Raw genomic sequence first — 22,272 nt, 5'->3', positions numbered from 1 at the left:
AAAACAAGCATCCTGGGACCAGTTTCCGGGTATTATCCTAATTAGCCAGGATAGCATGCGTCCCGTAAACACAAGGAGATGATGGACAGAGCGCTGAAACTTTTCAGACACTCACCCCAGTCACAGATCTGGGTTGAATCCATCATCATTCTTTAGCTCACTTTGCCATCCCAGTTCAGACCTAGCCATATGCAAATCAGTCTTGACCCTGTGCCTCATGGAAAAAGTCTAGCCCGAACTGCCAAGCCAGGTCTTCCCTGGCCGGAAACAAGCATCATGGGACCAGTTTCGGGGTAACACCCCTCATCAGCCAGGCTAGCTTGAATCCAGTGGGAAAGTGAACAGGGGACCCACATCTGGGCATTTTCTGCCAACTTAGGGCGAACAAAGCAAACACAAGGAGACGATGGACGGAGCGCTGAAACTTTTCAGACACTCACCCCCAGTCACAGATCTGTGTTGAATCTATCATCATTCTTTAGCTCACTGCGCCATCCAGTTCAGACCTAGCCGTATGCAAATCAGTCTTGACCCTGTTCCTTATGAGAACAGTCCAGCCCGAACTGCAAGATAGTCCTTCCCTGGAATGAAAACAAGCATCCTGGGACCTGTTTCGGGGTATTACCCCCATCAGCCAGGCTAACTTGCATCCAGTAAACACAAGGAGTACATTCCTGGGCGGCGGTGACGTAACCGCAGAGACCTGATAGTGTTTTCTTTGTTCTTTTATCTCTTGGCAGAGTTTTCAAGGGCGGCGGCATATACGCAGTGGAAGCCATGCACTTGTTACTGGTCAAAATATCACTGTGCTTTAAACATTTGCTGGCTGAAATGTTTATGAATATTCAGTTCTTATGATTTTGTCGAGATCTTCAGGGAACAGCTGGTATCCTTATTTCAAATGAGTTCCAGTAATTAACTTGAGACTTTGAATTGCTATTTCTTTTCCAGAGAACCTGTGAGCCTGACATAGGGGAGAATTAACATATGTTGGGAACATATGGATTGTTTAAGAATGTGAAGTTCTTAGGTGCGATTCATTGTGGTTATTTGGAATTATCCACAGAAGCGCTCTGTTATGCCTGAAGTTCTTTCATGAGTATGCGGGGTCATATGTGGATAAGGTATGCAGATTCCTTTAGCGAGACTATATGAGAGTAGAGTGTATGTAACTACTTTTCTGATGTGTGTCATTTTATTGTTACAGGTTCTCATCCCTGCTGTTCCCACCCTTTCCTATCCTCACTTGATCGCCCTAATACTCTGTAGTTTTCAGTCAGAGTTTGGGGATGTCAGGAGGTGTATCATAATCATCATCATCCAGATCCTGAGGAGTACCAATATCCTGACACCACTGGCAGGGCCTGCTGCTGATAAATATCTTCACAGCACTGATGTGCATGGAGCATTCACACTCTTGATAAAGTTCAAATTAGGGATCAATTGGGTAGTTTTTATCCCACTTTGAAAGTACCAGTGAGATGCCAGAGCCAACCACATCACAAGTCCAGCATTGTATTGGTCACTTTATTGAACTGAGACATCTAAAATGAGATAAATCCTCCTCATATACAATCCCCCACCCAGGGTAACATCTCTGAAGAACAATTCCAAGAGGGCACATATCAACCAGCTGCACATTACACAGTATATAGTTAAAGCCCCAACACTAATATTCAAATGCACAAGTGAACCATATGTTCTAGCTGTGCCAGGCATAGAAGCTCACAGGGTGGGGATGGTTGAGAAAGGAGGGTACTCATAATATTGAAACCACAAACTACCTCACTACCTTAGCCACAAAAATTAAAAAGAATGGCTTCAAGAAAAACAGCTCCCTCAACACTTTAGCACCAACATGTTTTTCCAACAGAGGACTGATCAAAAAGGGACTGGTGAACAGTCCCTTATCAAACCCATCTCAAAAGCCCTATGTTTCAGAAACCAGCACTCCTCAATGTTCCACCTTGACAGCCTCTGAAAAAGACTGGGCAATACTTTTCACCTCCTCACTTGTGGCTCCTGCCTCAGGTCATGGGAGAGAAGAGCACAGTTTCCTCTATGCAAGAGTGATTTCTTCTTCACCACAGCCTTGATAACTCCTTCCTTTCTTCAGCCGACCAAGTCTCCACAATAACCACCCAACCTTTTAACCAATTTCTTCAGTGCCCCTGGTGGGATGTGAGGGGTCTGAATACCCCGAACCGTTACCTAGATTGATGTATCCCCAGACAGCATTTCCATGTTCAAGAATTTTCAAACTAGGATGGAGAGACCTTCACCCTCCTGAGGTGTACGAAGTCCCTGGATTCATAAATTGGTGGAGCGAGATTAGTTCTCCAGTGCTTCCTCCTTAGCTTCTAGCTGCAGGACTGTGTGACCCTACATCCATGGAATTTTCCAAATCTTCCAAAGTTTTAACCATCCTTTTGCAGGCCTAAATGTTCGGTATTTCTGACTCCCACATTTTGGGGTATTTTACCCACTCTACAATCTCTAGTTTCCTCCACATGTTTTCTAGGGTTTCTTTCAGTTTCCTAAAAAACTTTTTTGAGGTCACCCATGAGATACTTCTTCTTTTGTTTGCATTTGGCATCTACAAACGATGCCTGCCCTCAAAAATAACCACATCCAGATATTTTGGGAGTAAAAAACACAGTCCATCCTCCCTTTCCCTATAGTATCCTACGGCAGCATGGCAGGAAATAAACTGCTACAGAATGGTGGGCCATCAGGATCCTTTCAATATCTCTGTCCAATTTTTCAGACCTCCACATAGTAAGCCCCCATGCCTTCATCAAGCATCAATGGCGGTTCCTAGATCACCTACTCAACGCCAAGTCGATGTCTGTAGGATCACTGCCTCAAATCCACATCTGTGCCACAGTCCAGGCACTCCGCTGCAACCCAGAGCAAGTGTGATGCAGCGATCACCATTGGTCCCCCATCCACATCCACAGCTGCAAAAAACTGGAACGCAGCTGGCATCAGGAGTACTGCCTTTCCGCCAAGTCTGCGCTCCGTACAGCCCAGAGGGAATATTACTCTGTTATTAGGAAAGCTAAAAGTAACTACTATGCTGGGAGGATCATTAGAGCTAATAACAAAAGTAAGGAGATTTTCTGTATTGTTAAGAGCTTCTTATCTCCCTGTGCGGAGCAAATTACGTTACCTACCTTTGCACAATGGTGCGAGGGCTTGTCTTCCTTTTTTATCAATAAAATAGCTAAGAGTCAGGACAGCTTGGGAACTCCCCTCTTTGAACAGAGTGCTTCTTTGGCACTCCTGCCGACCCTTAGTCCTCCTACCGATTTGTTCATGAATTTTCTGCCGGTGGCTGAGCCCGATATTTCAGCTATTTTGAAATCACTGAAGTCTGGCTCACCCATTGATCCGTGCCCGGCACTTGTTCTAGCTGGGGTAGCAGAGGTGGTTTGCTCAGAGGCAGCTGAGATCGTCAATCTCTCCCTTCAGACTGCCACCGTTAATATGTGCTGGAAGCAGGCCAAACTTTTACCCCTTCCCAAAAAATCTGGGTTAGATCTCTCTGTTCCATCAAATTATCATCCCATCTCTCTTTTGCAGCTCTGGCAAAAGTTTGTGAGAAGGTGGTATTCCGGCAGGTGGAGGCCTTCGTGGAAAAATCTAGTGCTCTGCACCCTGCTCAATCCGGTTTTCGAGCCTCCTACAGTACTGAGACTGCGCTGGTGGAAATGACTGAGGCGATTAGGGAGTGCTTAGACAGAGGTGGCAGGGCGGCTCTGATTTTGTTGGACCCCTCTGCCGCCTGCGATACGGTGCCCCATCAACTTCTTCTTGCCCTGCTGTCATCTATTGGCATTGCCGGCTCTGCTCTGGAGTGGATAGAATCGTTTTTGACAACAGTACTCTGCAGGTCTGGGTGCCCCCCCCACTCGTCCTCCGTAAGGAAACTCTCCACTGGAGTACCTCAGGGCTCCACGTTGAGCCCTCTGCTTTTCAATATATATCTGACCCACCTGTTTTTTTTTGCGGAGGAACTGGGTGCAAAAATGATAGCCTATGCGGATGACACCCTATTTACTCGGAGGGGTTCGGATCTGGACATGAAGATTGCTCAGACCTGCCTTTCATCTGTTTTCCGCTGGCTTGCGCATGCCCAACTTAAGTGCAACAAGGAAAAATCTGAGGTATTCCTGTAAGGCGATTTCTTCCCCGCCTTCAGAGAATCTCTGGGGCCTCCCAATGTTCCTTGCCCCAGCTCCGTGGGTGATCCGGCATAGAACTTGGGGGTATGATTTGGGGAAGATCTACGGTTCGATGAACACATTAAAAAACTTACAGGAGTCTGCTTCGGTACCCTCAAGGCCCTACAAAGGTTCTTTCCCCTGCTTCTGAGGGAGGCTAAAGAAATGGTAGTGCATTCCCTCATCCTCTCCCACCTCGATTATGCCAATGCGCTGTTCGTTTGGGATCCCGGGCTACCGGGTTAAGAAACTCCAGATCATACAGAACGCCGTGGCTAGACTCCTGTTCAACATCTCTCGGATATCTAGTGTCTGGCAGCATTTGTGTGATCTGCATTGGCTACCGGTGGCCCAGCGGGTGCTATTTAAGGCCCTCATTCTTTCTCATAGGGCCATTCAGGGTCAAGGGCCAGCTTATCTTAGGAGACGTTTTGCTCTGTATACGCCGAACCGCCCTCTACGATCTGCCACTCAGCGCCGGCTCGTCATCCCGCGATTTTGTAGGGCGCATCTGGGTGGCCAGTCCCTCTCTGTTAAAGCAGCAGCTGCCTCGAATGCCCTCCCCGTGGAGTTACAACATACACAGGACTTCTGTCTTTTTAAAAAAACTTTTAAAACCTATCTCTTTAAAAAGGTTATTTAATTTTTTCTGCCTGTTCTCCCACAGCCCGTGCACACACCAGGACACTCTAGAATATTTGAGCGCGATACAAATCCCTATATGACATAACATAACATTGAGCTGCCCCGCTCAGAGCAGCCCCATCTTGGATCTTGATCGAGCTCCTGGAAAGGTGTCTGCTTCCTCAAAAATTGTGGGAATGAGCGCACCTCGAACTCTGTTGAGCAGGTTTCAAAGCGCCTACAGCTTCCCTCCCAATTGTTTACTCCACATCACCTCAATCACTTGGGCCCCAATGCTAAAGCTCAAACCTGAGATGAGGTAGGTGCGGACTGCCCTCACTAGGCTAGCGGGTCCTGTGATCTTGCATGAGAAAAGCAACCCTTGTCATCACACAAAACAGTCTAATGTCGGGCAGACAGAGTGGATTACAGACCGGGAAGAAACTTGGAAGCAGCCATAAGCTCTACCTGGGGTGACCTCAAGAGCACCGTTGACAACAGTGGGGATGCTGCCCTACTACTATTCAACCTGTTATCCTCTTTCGACACAGTTGACCATCGGCTACAAGCCCAAAGGCTTCAGGACACCAGGATACCGGGCACAGGATTCAGTTGGACAACTGAAGGACAGGCCACAGACTGACTCACTACCATCATTCACTCTTTCCCATACACCAGTTCCTCCAGGCCTCGCTCAGCTCAGCTATCACACCTTAAGGACCCTCTTTTTGAATTGCTGCACTCTTCCAACCTCAGCTGCTACAACTATGTTGAAGAAACTAAGAGCATAATAAAAGTTGAACAACCCTCAAAGTACTCACTTCAAGACTCAGTGCATGTCAGTTAGCAGTAGAACATTGGATGCTGGAAAATCATCCCAAACTGATCTCATTAAAACATAAATACCTCGAAATCATAGCAAAAGTAAAATGCCAAAGGCCCTTAGCACCAGGAAGTGGGACAGATATCTCTCACTTTGAGCTTAGTGAAAAAACCTGGGGGCATATTACGAGGAAGTGGCGGAGCGCGGGGTTAGCCTCCTTGGCTTAACGCCGCGCTCCGCCACTTCTGAAACAGAGGGCTGCATCACCGTTACAATATTATAGTTCAGCCCTGTATTTCCCCCCTGCGCTGGCACTCAATTTAGCTGCCTAGCGCCAACACAGGCACCCTTGCACCCTGCGTTGCAGGGGAAGGTGTCCCTTACTGCACATAAATAATCTTTAAATAGCGTTTTGAAACTTCTATGTGTGCTGAAGTTGCAAAATGTAATTTTTTTAAAATTATTGTTTATGTGCAGGAAGGTTTAAACCTTTCTGCACTGAACAATCAATGGAGTTTTGCTGTTTTCATGTGTGCTGCACAACGCAGCACATGTGGAAACTGCAAAAACTAGGAGAGATTAAGCATTTCTCCTCGTTTCGCCAGGGTGAGACCAGGTTTTCCCTGGTCTTAATTTTGCCGCTGCCCCATATTTTCCCACCCTTGTAAATATGGGTAAGCATCAAAATCAATGGGTGGAACGCCTACCGTAACACCCACTGCCCACCCCTTTGAGGCTAAGTATCGCGTGAACGGGGGCCTTATTTACAAGGTGGCGGCGTTAAGCCACAGTAAGTAAGTAAGTGGCTTAACACTGCCTTGTAAATAAGGTGAAGCCTTATCGCCACAGGAAGGTAAATGTACATGTATTTATATAGCGCAAATCACCCACCGTGGTAGGTATCTAAGCGCTTGCTTAGGGAACCCGTCCTGGTATTCCCCTGTGAGATAACCCCGGCAGGGTATCCACAAGGTGAAAGCCAGGCATCCCACCGCGAGGGGCCGTTGTGGAGATTAAGCAAGCTATTGCCCAGAGTCGCAGAGTGTGAACCCGTGAGTCGAGTAGGCACCGGAGCGAGAATTATCGAGCCCGTGGAATTTTTGAGCCCAAGACCTGTCGAGGCGGGGAATTGAACCCTGGTCCAGGGCCGATCTCAGCTTCCGGTCTGCCACCTCTAACCCCTGAGCCACACTTCTCCACAAAGTAATGTTGTGGTGGCGATAGGGGGTTGTAAATATGCCCCTTGGAATGAGTATGGACGCCAGCCTCTCTCTTCAACCCCAAGCCAACAAAATGATAAGAGAAGCATTTTATATACTCAGGATTATCAGGCGCGGATTAACCCCTGTGTCCGGCTCTGATATAGGATTCATCAGGCATTAACCTATCAGTTACTCATCAGCTACATCTGCAGGCCAAATGTATGCGTTAAAATACCTGTTGCAGGTATCTACGGTTATAATACTGCAGAGTTAGCTCAGGTGGTTGAGCCGAATGCTGCAAAGATCTAACATTAATCAGCTGTTCACAGGGATCCAATCTATGTCAGAGGATTAAAGTGAATTCTGCAGTGGGCTCTGTGTGACTTCAAGTCATATTATATTAATTTTCTTGTAAGAATGCACAGTGGGTCTGTGCTCTTGTTACAGAGGTCCTTCCTGCCGTGGTAAATACTTCAGTTCATTATATGTCTACTTCAAAATGTGTTAAGTATCTCGGAAGGTATAAATGGGGCTTAAATATTACATTTTATTCTTCTGAGGTTGATAAGATAATACCATTGACTTAAGTAGTAAATAAAACTTATTAAGTTCCAAAAAGCATTTCAGTCTGTATCGGATGCTACAAAATGGTTAATATTAGTACAATCATAAACACCTGTATATGATGCATTAACTATGTGTCATTTGTGTCGACTAGGCATGTTATTTTCCTTTCCAATATTGAAGGTCGCATGCAACAATTGCTCTACATCCTTGTTCTTCGGGAATCTTCACACACATTTCTTCTATTTTTTCATTAGAATTCCTTTATTAATTTTTTTGTGAGACTGAAAATGTAGAATTATTTCAAATGTAAATAAGATGGAACCCTTCCACCATATTTAGAGTATTTCCTATGTTTCCATATGTAGGCAGATAGCCATATTTTGGTGCAATGTAGTAAGTATTTCGAGATGGACAGTACTGACAAGTTAACATCAGGGTGACAGAAACCAGAGTATAACAGCGGATTAAGACTGGCAAGCTGTCTTTCCAACTCATTTCATAAATGTACCTAAAAAGAATGTTAGAACATTTATGGTCTCATCTTATGGAAGACAACCTGAGTGAAACGTGTTGCCTCATTGTTGCATCTCAAATCTAACAATTATGAATAGATGTGAACCTTAGTCTAAATCTGTAAATGCAATAAATGCTCTATGTGGGCGGAGAGGGTTCTGCCTTCCTTACATCTGCCCTGTCCTCTGGTAGTGCACTCACTCACACCTGGAAGAATCCACGAGGCACCAGACCGGAAGCAAATCTTGGGACTCTGGATGCAGAGCCAGCCCCCAGGAAAGCCTCAAGACCCTTCCTCACGCAACAGAAGGCTTTCCTTTTGGGTTCTTTCTTGTCCAACTTGCTCCAGGGGGTATCTTTTCTTCAGGCTAATGGTCAGGTCTGCTGAGAGTGGAGGCAAGGTGGGACAGCATCTAGGGGACACCTAGGGCCAGATGTAGGTGGCTGTTTCAGGCCATTTACCGACCGGTAACGGCCGATTTTGGCCGTTACCGATCGGTAAATGGGTGACAGGTATGTAGGGGGCATTTTTTTACCGATTTGGTAAAGTTACCGATTTGGTAATTTTACCGAATCGGTAAAATAAAGATTCGGTAAATTTACCGAATCTGAGGCACCCAGATGTAGGTGGGACTCTTCTGAGTCCCAGAGCCCTTACTGAATCGGTATTTTACCATCAAATCCAATTTGATGGTAAAATACCGATTCCGGTGTGTGTGTGCATGCACACCTATGCCATGTGACAGGCAGACCTGCCCTTAGGGCATGTATGTCTGCCACATGGCACCCGAGCCTGTTTTGGGGGTGCCAGAGGGTGTCAAAGTGACACACCCTGCACCCTTGTGAAAATCGGTATAATCGGTAATGCCCATTCATTCCTATGGTCTTCAAAGCCCATAGGAATGAATGGGCATTACCGATTCGGTATTTACCGAATCGGTAAATACCGGATTTTTCCGATTTGTTATTCCAGCACATCTGGAATACCTACATATCCACCCCTCAGATTTACCGATTCTCAATTACCGAATCGGTAAAATTCGGTAATTTTCGGTAATTAAGAATCGGTAAATCTATTTTACCTACATCTGGCCCCTAGTCTGTGATAAAACTCTGAAAAAATCCCTGAGGGATTTTATTTCAGGTAATACAGTTGGAGACCACTGTGCGTCCCCATATGATTTTACTAATCACAGACCTGACAGCTCTAGTTGTATAGCTCGGGGCCAGATGTATCAAGCGTTTTACCACGGCCTGTTTGTGAACAGCAAAAAGCCTTTTACGATGTATCATCCCAAAAGACATTCCCAAAATAGGGAATCACAATTTTTGTGATTGCCTATTTTGTGAATGCATTTAGGAAATCACAATTTGCGATTCCTTAAATGCAATTCAGGGAGCAAGAAATAATTGCGACCTTGCTTTAAGGAATCGCAAATTATCACAAACTTGCAAATTCTTAGAAAAATGAAAACGTTTGCATTGTTTTAAGTGCCATGTTGCGCACGTAGTGAACTGCCGTGAGGAGCACGAGCGCACACGCTACTGATCTCCTTCTCGCACACAAACACATTATTACCCAGAAGAATCTCACAGCAGACCCGATGCTGGGATCATCGTTATTATGTGGTTTTGACAATACAGTCGATCACTCTAGGACTTCTTTTGGGCAGCCGGGTTGGAATTATCACGAGCTGAGTGACTATCAACATTCTTTCTCCACCATACAGCCCTGAGGAAGTCGCAGAATTAATTTCCTCGTGCGACGAAACGCGTGTTGGCTGGTTTCTGTTTTGCCCTAATGAAAATGGAGTAAAAGACAAAGCAACTCTCTACCAACAAGGACGTTGACCATTGTTTCTAATTCATTAAGATTGTGTGAACATACACACACTGTATAATTACCTGTATGTGTGCCTAGGTTTATGTTGACAATAAGAACATACTGTTCATTTGATTATGCACATACAACATTAATAATGCATGAGTGCTTTCAGAGGGTTAACATATTTTCTTCTGCTAACATTAATATTTGCCACAATGTACGTTACCAGTCTCAAGCTAGTTGTGTGAGCTGCCAGACAAATATTTAGCTAGGACATTATGGGATCATTAACCGCAGTGGGTGACCTTTGGATGGGGCCGAGCTCCACCACCGATACCTATCTGGTGACTCCAGCATAGGGCACTAGACGATATACCATACAAGACACAGGTGGGAGACCAGATTACTCACTACTTCATGGAAAACAAAGGCACGGCTACGGGTGTGGGGGTTGAAGGGGATGCATTCATGGTAACGATACCGGGGAAATGTATGTCATCGCATCTCAGCATTAAGAAAGGTTTTCAATATGAACCACTTGAACTGGAGGGGCAAACGAGGGAGGCAAAGTGACAATGAGCCCCAAGGATAGACCAAGAAGCTTTCAGAGACCTTATGACCAAGGTAAAATCTGGCTCCCCTAAAGATTGCTGCCCCCCTTGGATACTAAAGGAAGCCTTCATGGCCTGCCCAGACCCACTCATCACCCTTTTAAACAACTCACTATCCCAGGGCTACGTACCTAACACTTTCAAAGAGGCATCTGTTATCCCCTCTTGAAAAAACCAGGAGCAGACCTTGTAACTCCCACCAACCACCAACCGACCTCACTGCTCCCTTATCTGGCCAAACTACTTGAAGCCCACATAGCCAAAAGCTTGTCTGCCTTTCTGGAGCAGTCAGACTACCGGGACACTCATCATGAAGGGTTCTGCCCAGCCCACTCCACAGAATCAGTGATACTCTCAGTCCTGGATTCCGTGCGAGAGAAAGCGGACGGAGGATCCCCCCAAGCACTAGTGCTTCTGGATCTCTCTGCCGCGTTTGACACTGTCGACCATAACACCCTGGTCGACCGGGTCATGGATGCAGGAATCCAAGGACCAGCTCCTTCCTAAATAACCCTTACCAAGCGGTCCGCCTGGGAAACCTCGCAACCTCCAAGATTAAAAACACATGTGGTGTCACCCCAGGGCTCCTCACTCTCCCCCCCACTTATTCAATCTATACCTTCTCCCACTTATCCATGCACTAAAAGAAAGAAAAATCCAAACCTTTAACTACGCAGATGATTTTCAACTAATTTTCCTGAACAATAACTCTCCCACCATAGTTCACAAATTCCAGACAACAATGCTGTTCATCCGTGACTGGATGAACAACAATCACCTCAAATTAAATCCGGACAAAACGGAAGTCATCCTCACAGACGGCCCTTCGAACCCCTGGAGCCCCCTCTTCTGGCCTAAAGAATTGGGACAACCCCCCATTCCCTCTACATCTGCTAAAACCCTGGGGGTTATAATCAACAACGATCTCACCATGAAAAATCAAATTGGAGCTGTGGTCTCTACTTGTTGTTTCCAGTTAAGAAAAATAAGGAAAATCAGCAGATTCCTTAGTCAGGAAGCAAAAATTCCGGCAGTCCTCGCTATGGTAATATCTCACATCGACTATGCCAACTCCCACTATTTCGGCATCCTGACCTACCTCACCAACCGCCTTCAAATGGTTCAAAACCAAGCGGCCAGGCTGGTCCTTCAAGCAAATAGGCGCCAACATATTACCCCTCTGCTGAAGAATCTACATTGGCTCCCAATAACCCAGAGATGAGCCTTCAAGGTGGGATGTATCATATTCAAATCCCTGAATAACAAAAACCCTAAATTCATTGACAGCTTGATCAATAGGTACACCCCACCCGCAACCTGCGTTCTTCCTACTTGTACCTCCTGGTCACACCTCCCTTCAGGCTAAAACGCGCTGGAGGGACAGGATTCGCCACCTAAGGCCCCAAATATTGGAACTCCTTACCTTTGGAGATCAGAGCCTGCACAGACCTCATGAGATTCCGTAAACTCCTGAAAACATGGCTATTAAAGCAGGCATACTAATAACACCTTAGTCTAACACCTTTAGAACAGCACCAAGAAACCAACCTGGTGTACGTGCGCTCTACAAATAAAGCTTAACATAACATAACGTAACATAATGCTGTCTTGAATTGTTACAGTTTCTGGGAGGGAACCTGAAAGGTTGGTTGGAGAGGGGTCAACACAGACCAAACAGACGCATAAGTTAAAGAAAAGAGGAGGCTATTCAGAGTAGCTCTGACCCCAACTCAGTTTGGACTCACCTTCATCCCTTGTCATAGTAGCTATTTCCCTGCAAACTACCACTTATCAGAGGTTAGACTACTGCATTTTAGTGCTGCTGTCCGTATAACTGCACTAAAATGCTAATGTCACACATAATTGTAACTCGTTTATGCACACCCAAACACTTCATCTCCGTGGGTTACATAAACTCAGCGGTCATCACTTTATGTGCTGCTCCAGGCACTTGTTACAAGTCTAGCCTAGGTTGAGGAGAGGTTTCTCATTGCCAAAGAAATCGGCCTGGGCCTAGCTAAGTAGTTTACTTCCATTTTTAGGTCGAGGATCGAAGGCTGCGCTTGCACAGTCTCCGAGAGGAGATTTAATGTTTTGGAGTATGGGGGCTTGAACCCGCCTCTCTCCTCCATTGGCTGGCTTCCTAAACGGAGGCCAGCCATTGGAGGAGAGGGTTGTCACTCCTTTAAAGCCCCGTCTCTTTCGGATTCGGGGGTGTGTTTGTTTGCGTTCTTTCGACTGTGACGTCACCCGTCACTCAGAACGCCAAAAATACGTCCCCGAATCCGAAATTTTCGGAGCTTTGCGGCCGCCATTTTGGTTAAATCCCGGTTACTAAATGCTGCGTGTCTGCTGTTGTTGCGCATCCCTTGTTTTGAAAAACACACATTGGCTTAATTAAGGGCGTCGTTAGCAATGAGAAACGCAGGGCAGCAGCTCGGGTTTCCCTGGGAGGTACGTACCTCCTGTCATGCGCCAGCGCGCATTAAGAGCTCGCCGTGGAACCGTGGAGCACAAGGCAGAGGCTCTGGTTGCCGTCGAGGTTAAAGTTCAGTGCCCTCTCTATCGTTGATGACTTCATTGCAATCATAGTTTCAGTGGTGCTCGTTTTCGTTCTGTCGCTCCTATGAGTATGGTGGTCTCTGTGATATGGTGGGAGAGGGTGTGGTGTTATGGCCAGAGCTGCCTACTTTGTAAGTGGGGAACCAGGCTCGAGTCTCGGCGTCGGCTCATCATTTATCCTGTGATTCTAGGCAAGTCACTTAATTTGCCCTTGCCTCAAAAAATATGAATGTGGCCTCGTATACTGTAACTGGTGCTCATGCACAGCGTTTAAATACCTTCTGGTCAAGTTCGCGCTGTATAAAACTACAACAAAAATTTGTTTGGTGATGGTAGTCTCTCAGTGACATGCGTTTGGTAGTCTCTTCCCGTCTCGCTTGTGTGAGATTAGTATTACAAGTATATTTTCCCCTACCTCTGATGGCTTAGGGGACTAATGTTCCAAACTCAGGAATTTGTTTTTATCCCATGGTCACAGATTCAGATCTTGGTCGGATCGCTGGGCCTTTCATCCTTCTGAGGTCGATAAAAAGAAGAACATTGAGTTATGATTCAATGAACACCCACTATTTAAGCACCAAGAAACCCCAGTGTCCTACTGCGCGGAGGACCCGCCGGTCTCCGGATCATGACTGCTCGTTCCCTGTCCACCCTGGTGTGTGCCTGTCCCACCCTGACTTCTTACGCCGTGTTCTGGCTGGCTGGGCTATGGGTAGGCTGAGCATACAACAGCCTTGTCCTGATTGTGCACACTAAAATAAAAGCCGCAGTAGTAAGAGATCTAGGAGACCCATTCCCAACGAGAGACCTACATTGTGCTTTTCGAGCTGTTGCAGACCAGATTTAGTTCAACTTCGTGCAGCGTTAGCTTAAATGGTGGATCAATTGTGGCGTATTTAGTTCTCCAGGCAAATGTTGTTTCTACTCTGATATTTGTACTTTGAAGAGCAGCATCCTGACATAACATGGCGACCCACTGTATGCATGACTTAGCATTTTCTGCTTTGAGGCTTTGATCTCTAAGGTGCGTTTTAGTTACTTTGCATGCGGGTTTAACTCACTGTGGAACTTTTTTTAGTCAGTTCATTTGTGTTTTTATGAGTGTGATTCAAGAGGTTTGGCATGTAGTGTTTAAACGATTTTCCCGAGTTTTCAAAAACGATTGGAGAATCTGGTTCTCTTGGAGGACAAATGAATGTGGATGAGCCACCAGTACACCAGTTTGGTATTTTCTGTTTCTGGTTACTAGGTCGTTATAGAAATCCCCTTTGTGCTATTCCCAAAGTAGGTTACGTCATTTATCTGATGTTGGTCATGTGGGCACAGTAATGGAGTGATGTCTACCTCCCCACCCCTCATGTTAGCTTCTCAAGGGCATTATACGGAACATGCCCTCCAAAGTATGATCAGTCGCCGCTTTAGTTCATATTCCTATGCGGACGCATGACTAGAGAGTTTTAATGTGTACACAGGGTGGGAGGGACCTGTATCATTCTACCAGAGCATAGAAAGGTGCCTCTTAAAAAGAGCGGGTAACTAGTATAGTTGCCAGGTCCCTGATAGGGAGGAATGTTGGTTTACATGGCTCTTTAAATGGATATTTGCCCCTTCTATATATAACTTCGGTAATCCTGCCTTTAGAAATTCAGCCTTTTTTTTCGAACCGGATGGCAGCCTTTGACCTCTTGTGCAGTATGCGCACTTAGTAGCCCATGGTTAACTATTCTTTGTCCTGGGACACCACAGGGGTCTGCAACCTTTTCAATAGTGAGAGCTACCAATCTTCAGTGAAAATCACCTGAGATTCCAATGCTACTAGTGAGGTACTAGGGGCCACATCAAACAAGATTGCATTACCGTCCACCCAATCCAAGATTGCCAGCAGTGTTGACCTCAGTGCATTAGCCGCACTTTCCAGCAGTAATGTAAACCAGCAAGAGCAAAACCACTAGTTATTGCCTAGTGTATATCTATTTTCTATGTCAGTGTTTTTTTAGCAGTGTTGCACAGTCGTTGTACTACATGGCTGAAAGTAAACAAAAAAATACTATGAGGTAGCCAGCGTTAGAAATAAAGAAAAGAAATGCCCTTAAAGGGTTTGTGTATCTCGCCGCTAAACACTGAGCCAGTTTTCCATCACGTTAAAGAGCAGACGTCCGTTTACAATATGGGGATGTCCATTTCAAGCTGGGATGCACAATCTGCTTGAAACATTCTTTTTGTGTCTTGTTTGTGAAAGTGGGGGGAAAAACATGTAGTCTCTCTCACACTCTCTCACACTCTCTCACACTCTCTCAGTCTCTCACTCTCACACACTCCTCTCTCTCTCTCACACTCTCTCTCACACTCTCTCTCTCTCACTCTCTCTCTCTCCCTCCCTCTCTTAATTTAATTTAATTTAATTTAAAGGAGTTTGTAGAGCGCCTGGTGACGCCTCCCGGCGTGTCCCCGCGCTGTGGAGAAAGTGTAAGATAGTGTAGAGAAAACCAATCACATGGTAAAGAGGCAGGTTTTCAACTTCTTCCTAAACATGATTTCATTATTCTCCATCCTGATATCCAAAGGCAGGAGGTTCCATTTCTTAGCAGCTAAAGTGCGGAATGTTCTGCCTCCCATTCTAGCTTTTTTGGGGCAGGTAGTTCTGAGTAGACCCGTTCCTTTAGATCTAAGCGACCTGCTAGGTTCATAAACAGATGCCAAATCCGACATATAAGCCGGTGCTCTGTGATGAATTATTTTATGGCACCATAGCATAGCTTTAAAAACAATCCTCTTCCTGATTGGTAACCAGTGGAGGGCTGCTAGAGAGGGGCTTGATGGAGCTCGGCGGGGAAGCCTTAGGACCAGGCGAGCTGCCGAGTTTTGTAAAACCTGTAGCTTTTTGATGTTTTTCTCTGATGTCCCCATGAGCAGCACGTTTCCGTAATCAATACGGGACGTTATCAGTGCTTGCATCATGGTACGCCTGGAATTGATGGGTAACAGGTCAAGGGTGCGGTTCAGAGTTTTCATCACCCCAAAGCATTTGCCTACAGTTTTCCTTATGTGGCTATCAAAGGACAGTTTATTATCCACCCATACACCCAAATTCTTCGCCTCTCGAGAGGGGACGGGCAAAGGACCAAGGCAGCTGGGCCACCATTCTGTCGTCCATTTAACCTCATTGCCCCCAATAATGAGGACCTCCGTCTTTGTCCCATTAAGTTTCAGGCAATGGTCATTCATCCATGTGGCAAGTTTGGTCATGCAGGCATTGAAGTTATCAGCTTCCTTAGAAGGGGCTTGGGTCAGAGATATAAGAAGTTGCGTGTCGTCGGCGTAGGAGACAAGCTCCACGCCGAACGACTGCACTACCTCTGCCAGTGGGACCATGTATAGATTAAACAGGGTGGGACTCAGGGCAGAGCCCTGAGGAACCCCCTGCTCGAGCATCACCCTGTCGGAGAGAGAAGTCCCCCTTTGGACTTGGAAGCTCCTGTTAAGCAAGAAAGCTTTCAGCCATCCCAGTGCCTTGTTGGTAACTCCTGCTTTGTTTAGACACTGTAGCAAGATGGAGTGTGCTACAGTGTCAAAAGCGGCACTGAGATCAAGCATGATGAGGGCCATTGTCTTTCCCTCATCTGCTCCCTCACGTAAGGTTTCTGTGGCCCTCAGGAGAGCTGTCTCCGTAGAAAAACCAGATCTGAAACCCGACTGAGATTTATGGAAAACATTATGGGTCTCAAGATGTTCCATCAGTTGACTGTTAGCGATTTTCTCTGCTAACTTGGACACATAAGGTAGCAAGGATATAGGTCGTAAGTTATCCATTATGTCCATACTGATGTTAGGTTTTTTCTTAATGGGTAGCACTATTGCCTGTTTCCATTCCTCCGGGAGGTAAGAGGTTGTAAAGGAGGTTTGTAGTAGGTGCCTCAAATGAGGTTCCAGTACAGAAAAGGCTTCAGCTAAAACTTTTGGTGGTGCCGGGTCCCGGGGCGATCCTGATTTAATTTTATTGCACATTTTGGACAGAATCTCATGGGAGGGAACTACAAACGATTTGAGGCACACAGGAGTATTTACAATTTTATCATTTTCAGTAAAGTCCGTGGCCGGGGCAATCTGTTTAGAGAAACTAGTGTAGATTTTATTAATTTTGCCTGCAAAAAACTGAGCAATGTTATTGCACGATTCCACAGAATCATTTTGGGTGGAGGAGGACACCTCCACTATGGATATCTCTTTGTATATTTGAAACAGTTCCCTAGAGGAGTTGCCTGCTTCCGTAATACGGGTGTGATAATGCTCAGCTTTGGCCAGGCGAACTGATTTGTAATATTCTCTCTGTGCTGTTTTATATTGTATTTTAGTATCTGCACAGAAATTATGGCGCCAGGCTCTCTCAAGTTTCTTACAAGCCGTTTTCAAGGTCTGTAGTTCTTGGCTGAACCATGGAGCAGTTTTCTTCGGCCTCCTAACATTGGACATGGTACGGCTAGGGGCTGTGATGTCCAGGGCCTTAGTAATGATATTGTTTAGATTTTCATTAGCTGCCTCACAGTCAGCTCCTTTAGGAGGACCTTCGTCTTGAACAATTTGAGTGAAAGAATCTAAAATAAAATTCTTCCATTTCCTGCGTTTGTATCGCAGGGATTGATGACGAAAGAGCTCCGCTTTGTCAAGTTGGACTGAAATGGGAATAATATAATGATCAGACCAGGGTATGGGTATAGGATCAGAAGTATGCACTCCCAGCCAGTTTCCAAAGACGGGGTCTAGCAAATGTCCTAGTTGGTGTGAGGGTTCTTTATTTTTTAGGTCAAGTTGAACCGATTGCAGTTCCATTCGAATATCAGCTGCATCTTTATCTAAATGATCCTCGAAATGAGCATTGAGATCTCCTAGAACTAACAATTTAGATTTCCTTAGTGCTAGATGAGTGACCGCCTCCATAAGGGTGGATGTGAAATCATATAATCTACCCGGTGGTCGGTATATCAAAATACCAGAGATCGAATGATTGGGACCAGTGTTGATTGTAAAGGTGCCAGCTTCACTATGATCAACCTGTATGTGTGCAAGGGAGCAGATGAGAGGGGCTCTCGTAACTATGGCGATGCCACCTCCTCTGCCGTCCTTTCTATCTAGCCTAGATATGGAGTATCCGTTAGGTAAGGCCTGGATAATGTCCGGATCCGAGTGTTCATCAAGCCAGGTTTCCGTTAGGAAGAGGATGTTAAAATTCTGGTCATCAAGCAAGTGGTAGATTTCCAGAGCATGTTTGCGTAGAGATCTACAATTTAGTAATGCTGCTTTGATGGTGGGCCCGGTACTAATATCAGGGGCTTGAGGGAGGGGATCAAAGCGGCACCTCCAGCATTTTGTAAGTGACTGGGCCAGCATGGTGTGCTTGCAAACGGCAGGCGTGTCGGGTTGTAATGCAAGTAATGCATGTCTATCATACCTTATGGAAGTTTGTGTCAATCTACCAGGGTCTGTGGCCCCGCGCCCCGACCAGTCGCGGACGGGCGCAGACGGGCTGGACTTTGGCTCGACTTCGGCGCGCTTCCGGCGCGCCCGCTGCACGCGTCCGCTGCGCGGTCGCTGGCTCAAGCACATTTATGCTAAGGGGGAGGGGTCGCTAGAGCGCTGACCTCTGCTCCCAGAGCCCGGATGTGCAAGGCTCCTCCTCGCCCTCCGCATCAAACGTCCATGATTGGACGCGGCGGACCGGGGCGGGAGTGGGATAGAATCTAAACTAACAGGTAAATGCAAAAATCACTTTAACCGTGTCAGACTGTGACCCCACACTGAACGTGTTAAAAGACAAATTCAATTACAGCATTTAAAAGCATCCGCTGTTAAAACAGCGCGAACAGTGCATTGAAGCGCGGTAATAATTGCTGAGTGAATAGAGGTTGCCTCTGCCACCGGCAAACACTCTTCTCCACAGCGCGTACCTGTATCTGCAGGATTAAATAACCTTTCCCCCTTCAGCGTCGCTAGAGCGCTGACCTCTGCTCCCAGAGCCCGGATGTGCAAGGCTCCTCCTCGCCCTCCGCATCAAACGTCCATGATTGGACGTGGCAGACCGGGGCGGGAGTGGGATAGAATCTAAACTAACAGGTAAATGCAAAAATCACTTTAACTGTGTCAGACTGTGACCCCACACTGAACGTGTTAAAAGACAAATTCAATTACAGCATTTAAAAGCATCCGCTGTTAAAACAGCGCGAACAGTGCATTGAAGCGCGGTAATAATCGCTGAGTGAATAGAGGTTGCCTCTGCCACCGGCAAACACTCTTCTCCACAGCGCGTACCTGTATCTGCAGGATTAAATAACCTTTCCCCCTTCAGCGTCGCTAGAGCGCTGACCTCTGCTCCCAGAGCCCGGATGTGCAAGGCTCCTCCTCGCCCTCCGCATCAAACGTCCATGATTGGACGCGGCGGACCGGGGCGGGAGTGGGATAGAATCTAAACTAACAGGTAAATGCAAAAATCACTTTAACCGTGTCAGACTGTGACCCCACACTGAACGTGTTAAAAGACAAATTCAATTACAGCATTTAAAAGCATCCGCTGTTAAAACAGCGCGAACAGTGCATTGAAGCGCGGTAATAATCGCTGAGTGAATAGAGGTTGCCTCTGCCACCGGCAAACACTCTTCTCCACAGCGCGTACCTGTATCTGCAGGATTAAATAACCTTTCCCCCTTCAGCGTCGCTAGAGCGCTGACCTCTGCTCCCAGAGCCCGGATGTGCAAGGCTCCTCCTCGCTGTCTCTCTCACACTCTCTCACACTCTCTCTCTCACACTCTCATCTCTCACACTCTCTCTCTCACACACTCTCTCTCACACACTCTCTACTACTCAACATTACTCACTCATAATTAGTCACTCTATACTACTCCCTCTTTACTACTGAAACTAAAAATACACTTTGTATATGTAAGGGTGTGGCTGTGCATGTAAATGTGTGTGGCTCTAGAACTCTTTACTACTCACTCTCTCACTATTTAATACTCACTCTTTCACTTTTTACTACTCGCTCTCTAATACTCTCTTTACTAATAACTCTCTCCTACTCACTATCTATTACTCACTCTACTACTCTACTACTTACTCTGTGTGGGTGCTAATGCAATAGGTCTCGCATATGCAAGCGATTAAGCTATTGGCAATATAAATGACAATGCCATTTATTTATGATTCAAAAAAATAAATGTCATGAGCAATGCCAATAGCTCTACCTTTAATAATGCCGAGACCATTGCATTGTAAATGTTTGTTCATAGAAGCCAGCAAGAGAGAGAACAGTGAATTAGGTGACGCAAGGAAGTGCATGTAGAAAGGAAAAGTGAAAAGACAGCGTTGAAGAGAAAGGACGTGAGATCTGCAGACAAAGAATTTCAGAAAGATGTTGGGGGACCAGTGTCAGAGTGAGAAACTGCAGATGAAAGGGGTTTTAAGGGGAGAACAGGAGTATTTGAGGCACTCCAAAGGCATCTACCGCTTCAACAAACTTACCAATATTTAATTCACAGTCTAATATTGTCAGAATTGAAACATTCTCAATTCTATTTATTCACAACAAAATCATCTATCTTATGGATCTGACATTGCTAACATTAGCAATAGCAGTAGGCTCTGCTTGTTTTATTTGTATGTTCCATGTATGATATGTCTAGATGAAGTAATCTGCCTGTCCGCGCCCGGATCGCGCCAAGCACTAGGGCTGCTGCTCGATTGTCCATCCACACAGCACCAAACAAGGGGTTTTCTGGTAAGGAACTGTGTGAACTAAATCCACTACCTGCTATTAAGCCCAAATAGTGTGTATGCTTTGGCCCTAGAAAACTACTATCTGAGAAACGGATTAGCTGTGCTAGCTGTGGTTTCTCCCTTTCACAGGATCTAAAACCCCACACACCTTTCCTCTTTAATCTGCCATTCAGGACAAGCACTGTTAGAGCTCCTAGCATAACATACAGCGCCCTCATTAACGCCCGGTCTCTGCCTAAACACAAGCTAGATATCTCTGAGCTGATAGATGCTCAGAACTTAGATATGCTTTTCATCACAGAAACCTGGGTGACCAGACGGCAGGCCCGGATTTCTGCACTGCTGTCCCACAGGGGTTCACTGTATTCAGACTTGGCAGAACCCACAAAGAAGGAGGTAGACTCACAGTAATGAACCGCGACACTCTCAAAGCCTCTTTTGAGCCTATATCCACTCCTGACTGGGAAGCCTTTCTTTTTAACTTAAAAATAGATAACTGTCTTTCATTTAAAGGGGCACTGCTCTACCGCCGGCAGGGATAAAAAATTGATTCCTTACCTACCTTAATTCACTTCTTGAATCCTGTGCTTTGGAGAACTCTGTTCATATTCTGGGTGACTTCGATTTTCACCTTGAAGCTGATACTGATCATTCATAACACTGCCTCTTTTCTCAATATTATGACCACGGCAGGTCTCAACCAAATAGTTACAGGCCCTATGCATCGAGCTGGCCACATCCTACATGGAATTTTTAGTAACAGCAAACATACTGTGATCAAAGAGATCTTTCCATTAACATGGACTGACCACTCTGCAGTTAACTTTGAGCTGAATAGCCCTCTTGGTGTTCAGACTATTAACGCCAAGAAATCTACCAGGACTTATCGCAACTGGAAGCAGGTCGACAATAATATGCTTAGCCTCCAACTCTCTCGCTCTCAAACCAAACTATCGGAAAACGCGGAAATTGCCTCCTCTCAGCTCAACTACTGGCTCTTGACCTGTTGGCAGCGTTCGACATGGTTGACCACAATCTGCTACTCAATCGTCCGAATTCTATCGGCATTACGGATAATGCTCTAACACTGGTCTCTACCTTTCTATATGGGAAAACACAATCTGTTGCCTTGGGTAGCTATGTTTCCCATTCCTTTGTTCTTCCATGTGGGGTTCCTCAGGGCTCCTCATTGAGTCCCACTCTCCTTAATATTTATGTCTCAGAACTAGCGGCACTCATTAGATCCTTCAGCTTGGCACTAAAGTCATATGCAGACGACACAGAAATTGTCTTGTTTGTTTTTAAAAACAGTGTGCCGCCGGCCCAAAGATTTAGGGAGCATATGCTGGCAGTCAGCTCTTGGATGAGCTCACACTGCCTCAAGTTGAACTCAGGAAAAACTGAGTTAGTCCTCTTTGGAAACATTTCTCCAAGCCCGTCACAGATTCAGCCGCCGGATGACCTGGGGCAGCACCTATTCCAGCTCCCAAGGCTAAGAACTCAGGTGTGATCATAGATAAGAAGCTTACCTTCGATGCACAAGCCAATGCCGTCT

This window comes from Lissotriton vulgaris, chromosome 9 (assembly GCF_964263255.1).
Source record: "Lissotriton vulgaris chromosome 9, aLisVul1.2, whole genome shotgun sequence".
NCBI lineage: Eukaryota > Metazoa > Chordata > Amphibia > Caudata > Salamandridae > Lissotriton > Lissotriton vulgaris.
Note: the sequence above shows the minus strand (reverse complement) of the source record.